Source organism: Salmo trutta, unplaced genomic scaffold (genome assembly GCF_901001165.1).
Source record: "Salmo trutta unplaced genomic scaffold, fSalTru1.1, whole genome shotgun sequence".
Lineage (NCBI taxonomy): Eukaryota > Metazoa > Chordata > Actinopteri > Salmoniformes > Salmonidae > Salmo > Salmo trutta.
The window spans coordinates 190,474-202,890 of NW_021823412.1; the positions used below are offsets into that span (position 1 = coordinate 190,474).

A 12,417-nucleotide genomic window follows, 5' to 3' on the forward strand; every position below is an offset into this window, starting at 1 on the left:
AATGGCTGGCACTTTTATAAAAGGGCGAAATCGTGCCCGATTGCAGTTCCTAGGACTTCCACTAGATGTCAACAGTCGTTAGAAAGAGTTGCAGGCTGTTTTTTTTGAACAACAAGTTAAGCTTTATTTTGATGTGTTGCACTTGTGATTTCATGAAAGTTTAATATTTATAGTAATTTAATTTGAATTTCGCGCTCTGCAATTTCACCGGATGGTGGCCAGGTGGGACGCTACTGTCCCACCTATCCCAAAGAAACAAGTTCTTATTTACAATGAAGGCCTACACCGGCCAAACCTGGACAACGCTGGGCCAATTGAATAGGCTACTGCAACCTCATAGTTTTGTAGTACTTTTCAGACAGGTGATCTATTATAAATTATAAACTGGGTGGTTGAGCCCTGAATGCGATTGACAAAAACGAACTATTTTACATTGTTTCTAATTTCAGGTGGTAACCAGTTTCTAATATCAATAATGCCCTTCTGGGGTTTGTGGTATATGGCCAATGCTAGAGTGACCCCTATCCACAAGAAGGGCAGCAAACAGACCTGTAGCAATTTGGAGTGAGCGGTCTAAGATGCTGGAAAAAGTAATTTATGAACAGATAGAGGAATATACTGGCAAGAATACTCTTTTATCCAAACTACAGTCTGGTTTAGAAAGACCCACTCCACTGACATCTCTGTTTTGACTGACTTCATCAGGAAATAAGTGGATCAGGAAAATGTCTGTGGAATAGTTGACCAGGGAAATGTCTGTTGTCATGGTAATGGTTTGACCAGGGAAATGTCTGTGGAATGTTAATGGTTGACCAGGGAAATGTCTGTTGTCATGGTAATGGTTGACCAGGGAAATGTCTGTTGTCATGGTAATGGTTGACCAGGGAAATGGCTGTTGTCGTGGTAACGGTTGACCAGGGAAATGTCTGTTGTCATGGTAATAGCTGACCAGGGAAATGTCTGTGGAATGGTAATGGATACAATATACAAAGTTGATGAGCCTTGGTGATATAGACCGATTCCATTTCAGATGATATGGGACTCCCAATCACGACCGTATGTGAGGCAGCCTGTTTATTGTGGTCTTAAATTACAAACGGTCATATAAATGACTTAATTATCTAGCGAATAAAACACCTCATCCAGATTACATCTGAGGGCGCAAAATGATCCATTCACAAGTAGGCCTTTTCCTTGACATAATCAGGACATGACAGGCATAAATAATCACCAGTGCTACAATAACAGATCACACACATTGTGGTTATCAGAAGACAAAATGTATCTCTGAGGCCTTAGTTGGCTTTAAAATATATCCTACATTCTATAACCATTCATCTGAAAAGGAAGAAAATGTAAATGATGATAAATCTCTTTGTCAAAAGAGTTATAACTCGGAATACCAGATTATACATTATTTTTAACATCAAGATCAGGGGAGAGCGCGAACGCAGTCCCCCACTACCAGAAATTATGCAATCGAGATTTCCACATTTGGGAAATTCGCAGGGGTCAGCACAGCCGGAGTGCAATGGCTGAGCCTCGCCCTGGGTGAACCGCCTTCTTGATCACGGTGTCTCCCTTGCCAGGTAAGTATGAGTTGTACACGTTGGTAGAGGGGCACTCATTCCAGGACAAAGGTGTTTGTCTAACGGTTACCACTTCTACTACTGACAATACCACATCATATCGACCAGGGTCTAATAACGTTTACTAATACAGTTGCGGACAAAGCGGTGGAAAAGCGATGCACTTTGTTTTATTATATTATATCGCTGTCTGACTATTTTTCCCATCATGCAACACGGTAGAAATGCTGAAATCACATTCGTGCTTACACAGCCAACCGAAAGACACCAACTATTTCTGGTGTTTTGTAGCGTTCCAGACATTGTAGGAATAGTTTCATCACATACGACCCCAGATATAAAGGAGAAACAGTCGCCTACTACTTCATCAACAACAACAAGACACAGTAGTAGCTACTAGGGATAGGGGGCGATATTTTGACTTCCGGATGAAAAGCATGCGCAAAGTAAACTGCATGCTACTCAGGCCCAGAAGCTAGGATTTGCATTGATAGATATGGATAGAAAACACTCTAAAGTTTCTAAAACTGTTAAAATAACGTCTGTGAGTAAAACAGAACTGAAATGGCAGGCGAAACGCCGAGGACAAACCATCCCCCTCCCCCCAAAAGAAATCCTCCTACCACTGATTTCAATGGCTGGCACTTTTATAAAAGGGCGAAATCGTGCCCGATTGCAGTTCCTAGGACTTCCACTAGATGTCAACAGTCATTAGAAAGAGTTGTAGGCTGTTTTTTTTTAACAACAAGTTAAGCTTTATTTTGATGTGTTGCACTTGTGATTTCATGAAAGTTTAATATTTATAGTAATATAATTTGAATTTCGCACTCTGCAATTTCACCGGATGGTGGCCAGGTGGGACGCTACTGTCCCACCTATCCCAAAGAAACAAGTTCTTATTTACAATGAAGGCCTACACCGGCCAAACCTGGACAACGCTGGGCCAATTGAATAGGCTACTGCAACTCATAGTTTGTAGTACTTTTCAGACAGGTGATCTATTATAAATTATAAACTGGGTGGTTTGAGCCCTGAATGCAGATTGACAAAAACGAATATTTTTACTTGTTCTAATTTAGTTGGTAACCAGTTTCTAATATCAATAATGCCCTTCTGGGGGTTTGTGGTATATGGCCAATGCTAGAGTGACCCCTATCCACAAGAAGGGCAGCAAAACAGACCTGTATCAATTTTGAGTGAGCGGTCTAAGATGCTGGAAAAAGTAATTTATGAACAGATAGAGGAATATACTGGCAAGAATACTCTTTTATCCAAACTACAGTCTGGTTTTAGAAAGACCCACTCCACTGACATCTCTGTTTTGACTGACTTCATCAGGAAATAAGTGGATCAGGAAAATGTCTGTGGAATAGTTGACCAGGGAAATGTCTGTGGCATTGTAATGGTTGACCAGGGAAATGTCTGTGGAATGTTAATGGTTGACCAGGGAAATGTCTGTTGTCATGGTAATGGTTGACCAGGGAAATGTCTGTTGTCATGGTAATGGTTGACCAGGGAAATGTCTGTTGTCATGGTAATGGTTGACCAGGGGATTGGCTGTTGTCGTGGTAACGGTTGACCAGGGAAATGTCTGTTGTCATGGTAATAGCTGACCAGGGAAATGTCTGTGGAATGGTAATGGATACAATATACAAAGTTGATGAGCCTTGGTGATATAGACCGATTCCATTTCAGATGATATGGGACTCCCAATCACGACCGTATGTGAGGCAGCCTGTTTATTGTGGTCTTAAGTTACAAACGGTCATATAAATGACTTAATTATCTAGCGAATAAAACACCTCAATCCAGATTACATCTGAGGGCGCAAAATGATCCATTCACAAGTAGGCCTTTTCCTTGACATAATCAGGACATGACAGGCATAAATAATCACCAGTGCTACAATAACAGATCACACACATTGTGGTTATCAGAAGACAAAATGTATCTCTGAGGCCTTAGTTGGCTTTTAAATATATCCTACATTCTATAACCATTCATCTGATAAGGAAGAAAATGTAAATGATGATAAATCTCTTTGTCAAAAGAGTTATAACTCGGAATACCAGTTTATACATTATTTTTAACATCAAGATCAGGGGAGAGCGCGAACGCAGTCCCCCACTACCAGAAATTATGCAATCGAGATTTCCACATTTGGGAAATTCGCAGGGGTCAGCACAGCCAGAGTGCAATGGCTGAGCCTCGCCCTGGGTGAACCGCCTTCTTGATCACGGTGTCTCCCTTGCCAGGTAAGTATGAGTTGTACAAGTTGGTAGAGGGGAACTCATTCCAGGACAAAGGTGTTTGGCTAACGGTTACCACTTCTACTACTGACAATACCACATCATATCGACCAGGGTCTAATAACGTTTACTAATACAGTTGCGGACAAAACGGTGGAAAAGCGATGCACTTTGTTTTATTATATTATATCGCTGTCTGACTATTTTTCCCATCATGCAACACGGTAGAAATGCTGAAATCACATTCGTGCTTACACAGCCGACCGAAAGACACCAACTATTTCTGGTGTTTTGTAGCGTTCCAGACATTGTAGGAATAGTTTCATCACATACGACCCCAGATATAAAGGAGAAACAGTCGCCTACTACTTCATCAACAACAACAAGACACAGTAGTAGCTACTAGGGATAGGGGGCGATATTTTGACTTCCGGATGAAAAGCATGCGCAAAGTAAACTGCATGCTACTCAGGCCCAGAAGCTAGGATATGCATTGATAGATATGGATAGAAAACACTCTAAAGTTTCTAAAACTGTTAAAATAACGTCTGTGAGTAAAACAGAACTGAAATGGCAGGCGAAACGCCGAGGACAAACCATCCCCCTCCCCCCAAAAGAAATCCTCCTACCACTGATATCAATGGCTGGCACTTTTATAAAAGGGCGAAATCGTGCCCGATTGCAGTTCCTAGGACTTCCACTAGATGTCAACAGTCATTAGAAAGAGTTGTAGGCTGTTTTTTTTAACAACAAGTTAAGCTTTATTTTGATGTGTTGCACTTGTGATTTCATGAAAGTTTAATATTTATAGTAATATAATTTGAATTTCGCACTCTGCAATTTCACCGGATGGTGGCCAGGTGGGACGCTACTGTCCCACCTATCCCAAAGAAACAAGTTCTTATTTACAATGAAGGCCTACACCGGCCAAACCTGGACAACGCTGGGCCAATTGAATAGGCTACTGCAACTCATAGTTTGTAGTACTTTTCAGACAGGTGATCTATTATAAATTATAAACTGGGTGGTTTGAGCCCTGAATGCAGATTGACAAAAACGAATATTTTTACTTGTTCTAATTTAGTTGGTAACCAGTTTCTAATATCAATAATGCCCTTCTGGGGGTTTGTGGTATATGGCCAATGCTAGAGTGACCCCTATCCACAAGAAGGGCAGCAAAACAGACCTGTATCAATTTTGAGTGAACGGTCTAAGATGCTGGAAAAAGTAATTTATGAACAGATAGAGGAATATACTGGCAAGAATACTCTTTTATCCAAACTACAGTCTGGTTTTAGAAAGACCCACTCCACTGACATCTCTGTTTTGACTGACTTCATCAGGAAATAAGTGGATCAGGAAAATGTCTGTGGAATAGTTGACCAGGGAAATGTCTGTTGTCATGGTAATGGTTGACCAGGGAAATGTCTGTGGAATGTTAATGGTTGACCAGGCAAATGTCTGTTGTCATGGTAATGGTTGACCAGGGAAATGTCTGTTGTCATGGTAATGGTTGACCAGGGAAATGGCTGTTGTCGTGGTAACGGTTGACCAGGGAAATGTCTGTTGTCATGGTAATAGCTGACCAGGGAAATGTCTGTGGAATGGTAATGGATACAATATACAAAGTTGATGAGCCTTGGTGATATAGACCGATTCCATTTCAGATGATATGGGACTCCCAATCACGACCGTATGTGAGGCAGCCTGTTTATTGTGGTCTTAAAGTTACAAACGGTCATATAAATGACTTAATTATCTAGCGAATAAAACACCTCAATCCAGATTACATCTGAGGGCGCAAAATGATCCATTCACAAGTAGGCCTTTTCCTTGACATAATCAGGACATGACAGGCATAAATAATCACCAGTGCTACAATAACAGATCACACACATTGTGGTTATCAGAAGACAAAATGTATCTCTGAGGCCTTAGTTGGCTTTTAAATATATCCTACATTCTATAACCATTCATCTGATAAGGAAGAAAATGTAAATGATGATAAATCTCTTTGTCAAAAGAGTTATAACTCGGAATACCAGTTTATACATTATTTTAACATCAAGATCAGGGGAGAGCGCGAACGCAGTCCCCCACTACCAGAAATTATGCAATCGAGATTTCCACATTTGGGAAATTCGCAGGGGTCAGCACAGCCAGAGTGCAATGGCTGAGCCTCGCCCTGGGTGAACCGCCTTCTTGATCACGGTGTCTCCCTTGCCAGGTAAGTATGAGTTGTACAAGTTGGTAGAGGGGAACTCATTCCAGGACAAAGGTGTTTGGCTAACGGTTACCACTTCTACTACTGACAATACCACATCATATCGACCAGGGTCTAATAACGTTTACTAATACAGTTGCGGACAAAACGGTGGAAAAGCGATGCACTTTGTTTTATTATATTATATCGCTGTCTGACTATTTTTCCCATCATGCAACACGGTAGAAATGCTGAAATCACATTCGTGCTTACACAGCCGACCGAAAGACACCAACTATTTCTGGTGTTTTGTAGCGTTCCAGACATTGTAGGAATAGTTTCATCACATACGACCCCAGATATAAAGGAGAAACAGTCGCCTACTACTTCATCAACAACAACAAGACACAGTAGTAGCTACTAGGGATAGGGGGCGATATTTTGACTTCCGGATGAAAAGCATGCGCAAAGTAAACTGCATGCTACTCAGGCCCAGAAGCTAGGATATGCATTGATAGATATGGATAGAAAACACTCTAAAGTTTCTAAAACTGTTAAAATAACGTCTGTGAGTAAAACAGAACTGAAATGGCAGGCGAAACGCCGAGGACAAACCATCCCCCTCCCCCCAAAAGAAATCCTCCTACCACTGATATCAATGGCTGGCACTTTTATAAAAGGGCGAAATCGTGCCCGATTGCAGTTCCTAGGACTTCCACTAGATGTCAACAGTCATTAGAAAGAGTTGTAGGCTGTTTTTTTTTAACAACAAGTTAAGCTTTATTTTGATGTGTTGCACTTGTGATTTCATGAAAGTTTAATATTTATAGTAATATAATTTGAATTTCGCACTCTGCAATTTCACCGGATGGTGGCCAGGTGGGACGCTACTGTCCCACCTATCCCAAAGAAACAAGTTCTTATTTACAATGAAGGCCTACACCGGCCAAACCTGGACAACGCTGGGCCAATTGAATAGGCTACTGCAACTCATAGTTTGTAGTACTTTTCAGACAGGTGATCTATTATAAATTATAAACTGGGTGGTTTGAGCCCTGAATGCAGATTGACAAAAACGAATATTTTTACTTGTTCTAATTTAGTTGGTAACCAGTTTCTAATATCAATAATGCCCTTCTGGGGGTTTGTGGTATATGGCCAATGCTAGAGTGACCCCTATCCACAAGAAGGGCAGCAAAACAGACCTGTATCAATTTTGAGTGAACGGTCTAAGATGCTGGAAAAAGTAATTTATGAACAGATAGAGGAATATACTGGCAAGAATACTCTTTTATCCAAACTACAGTCTGGTTTTAGAAAGACCCACTCCACTGACATCTCTGTTTTGACTGACTTCATCAGGAAATAAGTGGATCAGGAAAATGTCTGTGGAATAGTTGACCAGGGAAATGTCTGTTGTCATGGTAATGGTTGACCAGGGAAATGTCTGTGGAATGTTAATGGTTGACCAGGCAAATGTCTGTTGTCATGGTAATGGTTGACCAGGGAAATGTCTGTTGTCATGGTAATGGTTGACCAGGGAAATGGCTGTTGTCGTGGTAACGGTTGACCAGGGAAATGTCTGTTGTCATGGTAATAGCTGACCAGGGAAATGTCTGTGGAATGGTAATGGATACAATATACAAAGTTGATGAGCCTTGGTGATATAGACCGATTCCATTTCAGATGATATGGGACTCCCAATCACGACCGTATGTGAGGCAGCCTGTTTATTGTGGTCTTAAATTACAAACGGTCATATAAATGACTTAATTATCTAGCGAATAAAACACCTCAATCCAGATTACATCTGAGGGCGCAAAATGATCCATTCACAAGTAGGCCTTTTCCTTGACATAATCAGGACATGACAGGCATAAATAATCACCAGTGCTACAATAACAGATCACACACATTGTGGTTATCAGAAGACAAAATGTATCTCTGAGGCCTTAGTTGGCTTTTAAATATATCCAACATTCTATAACCATTCATCTGATAAGGAAGAAAATGTAAATGATGATAAATCTCTTTGTCAAAAGAGTTATAACTCGGAATACCAGATTATACATTATTTTTAACATCAAGATCAGGGGAGAGCGCGAACGCAGTTCCCCACTACCAGAAATTATGCAATCGAGATTTCCACATTTGGGAAATTCGCAGGGGTCAGCACAGCCAGAGTGCAATGGCTGAGCCTCGCCCTGGGTGAACCGCCTTCTTGATCACGGTGTCTCCCTTGCCAGGTAAGTATGAGTTGTACAAGTTGGTAGAGGGGAACTCATTCCAGGACAAAGGTGTTTGGCTAACGGTTACCACTTCTACTACTGACAATACCACATCATATCGACCAGGGTCTAATAACGTTTACTAATACAGTTGCGGACAAAACGGTGGAAAAGCGATGCACTTTGTTTTATTATATTATATCGCTGTCTGACTATTTTTCCCATCATGCAACACGGTAGAAATGCTGAAATCACATTCGTGCTTACACAGCCGACCGAAAGACACCAACTATTTCTGGTGTTTTGTAGCGTTCCAGACATTGTAGGAATAGTTTCATCACATACGACCCCAGATATAAAGGAGAAACAGTCGCCTACTACTTCATCAACAACAACAAGACACAGTAGTAGCTACTAGGGATAGGGGGCGATATTTTGACTTCCGGATGAAAAGCATGCGCAAAGTAAACTGCATGCTACTCAGGCCCAGAAGCTAGGATATGCATTGATAGATATGGATAGAAAACACTCTAAAGTTTCTAAAACTGTTAAAATAACGTCTGTGAGTAAAACAGAACTGAAATGGCAGGCGAAACGCCGAGGACAAACCATCCCCCTCCCCCCAAAAGAAATCCTCCTACCACTGATATCAATGGCTGGCACTTTTATAAAAGGGCGAAATCGTGCCCGATTGCAGTTCCTAGGACTTCCACTAGATGTCAACAGTCATTAGAAAGAGTTGTAGGCTGTTTTTTTTTTAACAACAAGTTAAGCTTTATTTTGATGTGTTGCACTTGTGATTTCATGAAAGTTTAATATTTATAGTAATATAATTTGAATTTCGCACTCTGCAATTTCACCGGATGGTGGCCAGGTGGGACGCTACTGTCCCACCTATCCCAAAGAAACAAGTTCTTATTTACAATGAAGGCCTACACCGGCCAAACCTGGACAACGCTGGGCCAATTGAATAGGCTACTGCAACTCATAGTTTGTAGTACTTTTCAGACAGGTGATCTATTATAAATTATAAACTGGGTGGTTTGAGCCCTGAATGCAGATTGACAAAAACGAATATTTTTACTGTTCTAATTTAGTTGGTAACCAGTTTCTAATATCAATAATGACCTTCTGGGGGTTTGTGGTATATGGCCAATGCTAGAGTGACCCCTATCCACAAGAAGGGCAGCAAAACAGACCTGTATCAATTTTGAGTGAGCGGTCTAAGATGCTGGAAAAAGTAATTTATGAACAGATAGAGGAATATACTGGCAAGAATACTATTTTATCCAAACTACAGTCTGGTTTTAGAAAGACCCACTCCACTGACATCTCTGTTTTGACTGACTTCATCAGGAAATAAGTGGATCAGGAAAATGTCTGTGGAATAGTTGACCAGGGAAATGTCTGTTGTCATGGTAATGGTTGACCAGGGAAATGGCTGTTGTCGTGGTAACTGTTGACCAGGGAAATGTCTGTTGTCATGGTAATGGTTGACCATGGAAATGTCTGTTGTCATGGTAATGGTTGACCAGGGAAATGGCTGTTGTCGTGGTAACGGTTGACCAGGGAAATGTCTGTTGTCATGGTAATAGCTGACCAGGGAAATGTCTGTGGAATGGTAATGGATACAATATACAAAGTTGATGAGCCTTGGTGATATAGACCGATTCCATTTCAGATGATATGGGACTCCCAATCACGACCGTATGTGAGGCAGCCTGTTTATTGTGGTCTTAAATTACAAACGGTCATATAAATGACTTAATTATCTAGCGAATAAAACACCTCAATCCAGATTACATCTGAGGGCGCAAAATGATCCATTCACAAGTAGGCCTTTTCCTTGACATAATCAGGACATGACAGGCATAAATAATCACCAGTGCTACAATAACAGATCACACACATTGTGGTTATCAGAAGACAAAATGTATCTCTGAGGCCTTAGTTGGCTTTTAAATATATCCTACATTCTATAACCATTCATCTGATAAGGAAGAAAATGTAAATGATAAATCTCTTTGTCAATAGAGTTATAACTCGGAATACCAGTTAATACATTATTTTTAACATCAAGCTCAGGGGAGAGCGCGAACGCAGTCCCCCACTACCAGAAATTATGCAATCGAGATTTCCACATTTGGGAAATTCGCAGGGGTCAGCACAGCCGGAGTGCAATGGCTGAGCCTCGCCCTGGGTGAACCGCCTTCTTGATCACGGTGTCTCCCTTGCCAGGTAAGTATGAGTTGTACACGTTGGTAGAGGGGAACTCATTCCAGGACAAAGGTGTTTGTCTAACGGTTACCACTTCTACTACTGACAATACCACATCATATCGACCAGGGTCTAATAACGTTTACTAATACAGTTGTGGACAAAGCGGTGGAAAAGCGATGCACTTTGTTTTATTATATTATATCGCTGTCTGACTATTTTCCCATCATGCAACACGGTAGACATTCTATATACATTGAACTGTTTGTCTAAATATCCGTCTGATTACAGACAAGTAGGCGATGTACCAAAATGCTGAAATCACATTCGTGCTCCCACAGCCAACCGAAAGACACCAACTATTTCTGGTGTTTTGTAGCGTTCCAGACATTGCAGGAATAGTTTCATCACGCTTGTTTTCTGCTCCTCAGTAAAATATGATTCCACCATCGACCACAGGGTGGCATTACGACCCCGGATATGGAGGAGAAACAGTCGCCTACTACTGCAAATCAAATCTTATTGGTCACTTTCACGTGATTATCAGATGTTATTGCGGGTATAGCGAAGTGCTTCTAGCTCCGACAGTGCAGTAATATCTAACAAATTACACAACATTTACCCAATACACACAAATCTCAGTAGGAATGAATTTAGACTATATAAATATGGATGAGCGTTGTCAGAGCTGAACGGACTAAGATACAGTAGAAAAGTCCCACCCAGCAAACTGTCCTTAAAAAGACGACTATGCCCGACGGCTAATATACATTCGGTTTTGGTTGAAAGTTGAAAAGACGTCCGTCTACGGCCCGTTTTGGTTGAAAGTGAAAGATGAAATAATGTATTTTTCAGGTCGTTGTTTAAACGACTTGCAAATAACATCATTTCAGTGTACTTGTAGCCTATACACGTGGAGGCAGTAACCACAAAATGGTCTGTCATTTCTTTAAATGAACAATCACACTACTCATTACATTACTCTAGTATTTGCACAAAACATTCAGTCAAAGAACACGATATAAAACAATGATAATAAACAAAATACAGTTAAGTTCAAATAAATATAATTAATTGAATAATTATCCATCAAAATGATAGCTGTATTTCGCTGCGTTAGCAACAGCGCCGTTGTTGTGGAGACTTGGAAACCACCACTTCCGGCTCTACCAGGAGCTTGAGGTGGTCTGCCACAGCTCTCTGAACATCATGGTCAGTGGCCTTGCTGTTCCATTTCTAGACTGCAGCTCTTAACACCAAAATAAACACAGTAAGTTATAGAAAAGACTAATGGATATGGAGGATCTTACAGGTTCCCCAAGGCACTTAAATCAGCATTCAGGGCTCAAACCACCGGTTTATCACTAATCAATGGTGGATATTTTGTGTGGTGCAGTAATAATTATAATGTATTACATTTATTCAGAATCATTTACAAGTGGATAAATGTGTTTTGCTTTTCCGCGTCTATCAAAAAAGATAAAACAATATATTTACAAGATAAGTTGTTAAAGTTGTCCTTCTCAGGGGTTGACAGTTGATTATGGCCGGGCTCAAACTTGCACGCAGTGTAGAAAAGACGAGGGCCTGTTTGAATGGCGCCAGTTGTCTCCTTCACTCCTCCCTAATAGACTATTATAATCACATTCATTGGTAAACTCTGAACAACTGCAGCCTAATATATTTGTCAATATGCAGAGATCGCAAGTAAACAATTCAGCTTAAATGGTGGAATGTTTAGCGGACTGGTTGCTCAGGAGACAAAGGCAGATGAGCGCTATAGGCTACTATATATATATATATTGTTCCTGATTGCTTGGTACAGTGTAAACAACACAAAATAAATGATAGGTGTACCAGAGAGTTGATCTGTACTAATGAAAAACAATGATAAAGCCTTTGTTATTATTATTTAGGCCATTGTATACTGT

At 40.7% G+C, this 12,417-nt stretch overlaps 5 non-coding genes across 5 annotated transcripts; all 5 read right to left on the reverse strand.

Annotated features, from left to right (window-relative positions):
• Positions 1 to 1,433: 1,433 nt before the first annotated feature.
• Positions 1,434 to 1,597, reverse strand: LOC115190850 (U1 spliceosomal RNA). The gene has a single exon (XR_003877433.1). It is a non-coding gene; the product is annotated as a U1 spliceosomal RNA (small nuclear RNA).
• A 2,091-nt stretch (positions 1,598 to 3,688) lies between these two features.
• On the reverse strand, positions 3,689 to 3,852 carry LOC115190865 (U1 spliceosomal RNA). Its single transcript, XR_003877448.1, has one exon. It is a non-coding gene; the product is annotated as a U1 spliceosomal RNA (small nuclear RNA).
• Positions 3,853 to 5,909: 2,057 nt separating this feature from the next.
• Positions 5,910 to 6,073, reverse strand: LOC115190866 (U1 spliceosomal RNA). The gene has a single exon (XR_003877449.1). It is a non-coding gene; the product is annotated as a U1 spliceosomal RNA (small nuclear RNA).
• A 2,058-nt stretch (positions 6,074 to 8,131) lies between these two features.
• On the reverse strand, positions 8,132 to 8,295 carry LOC115190875 (U1 spliceosomal RNA). The gene has a single exon (XR_003877457.1). It is a non-coding gene; the product is annotated as a U1 spliceosomal RNA (small nuclear RNA).
• Positions 8,296 to 10,351: 2,056 nt separating this feature from the next.
• Positions 10,352 to 10,515, reverse strand: LOC115190861 (U1 spliceosomal RNA). The gene has a single exon (XR_003877444.1). It is a non-coding gene; the product is annotated as a U1 spliceosomal RNA (small nuclear RNA).
• Between the last annotated feature and the right edge of the window lie 1,902 nt (positions 10,516 to 12,417).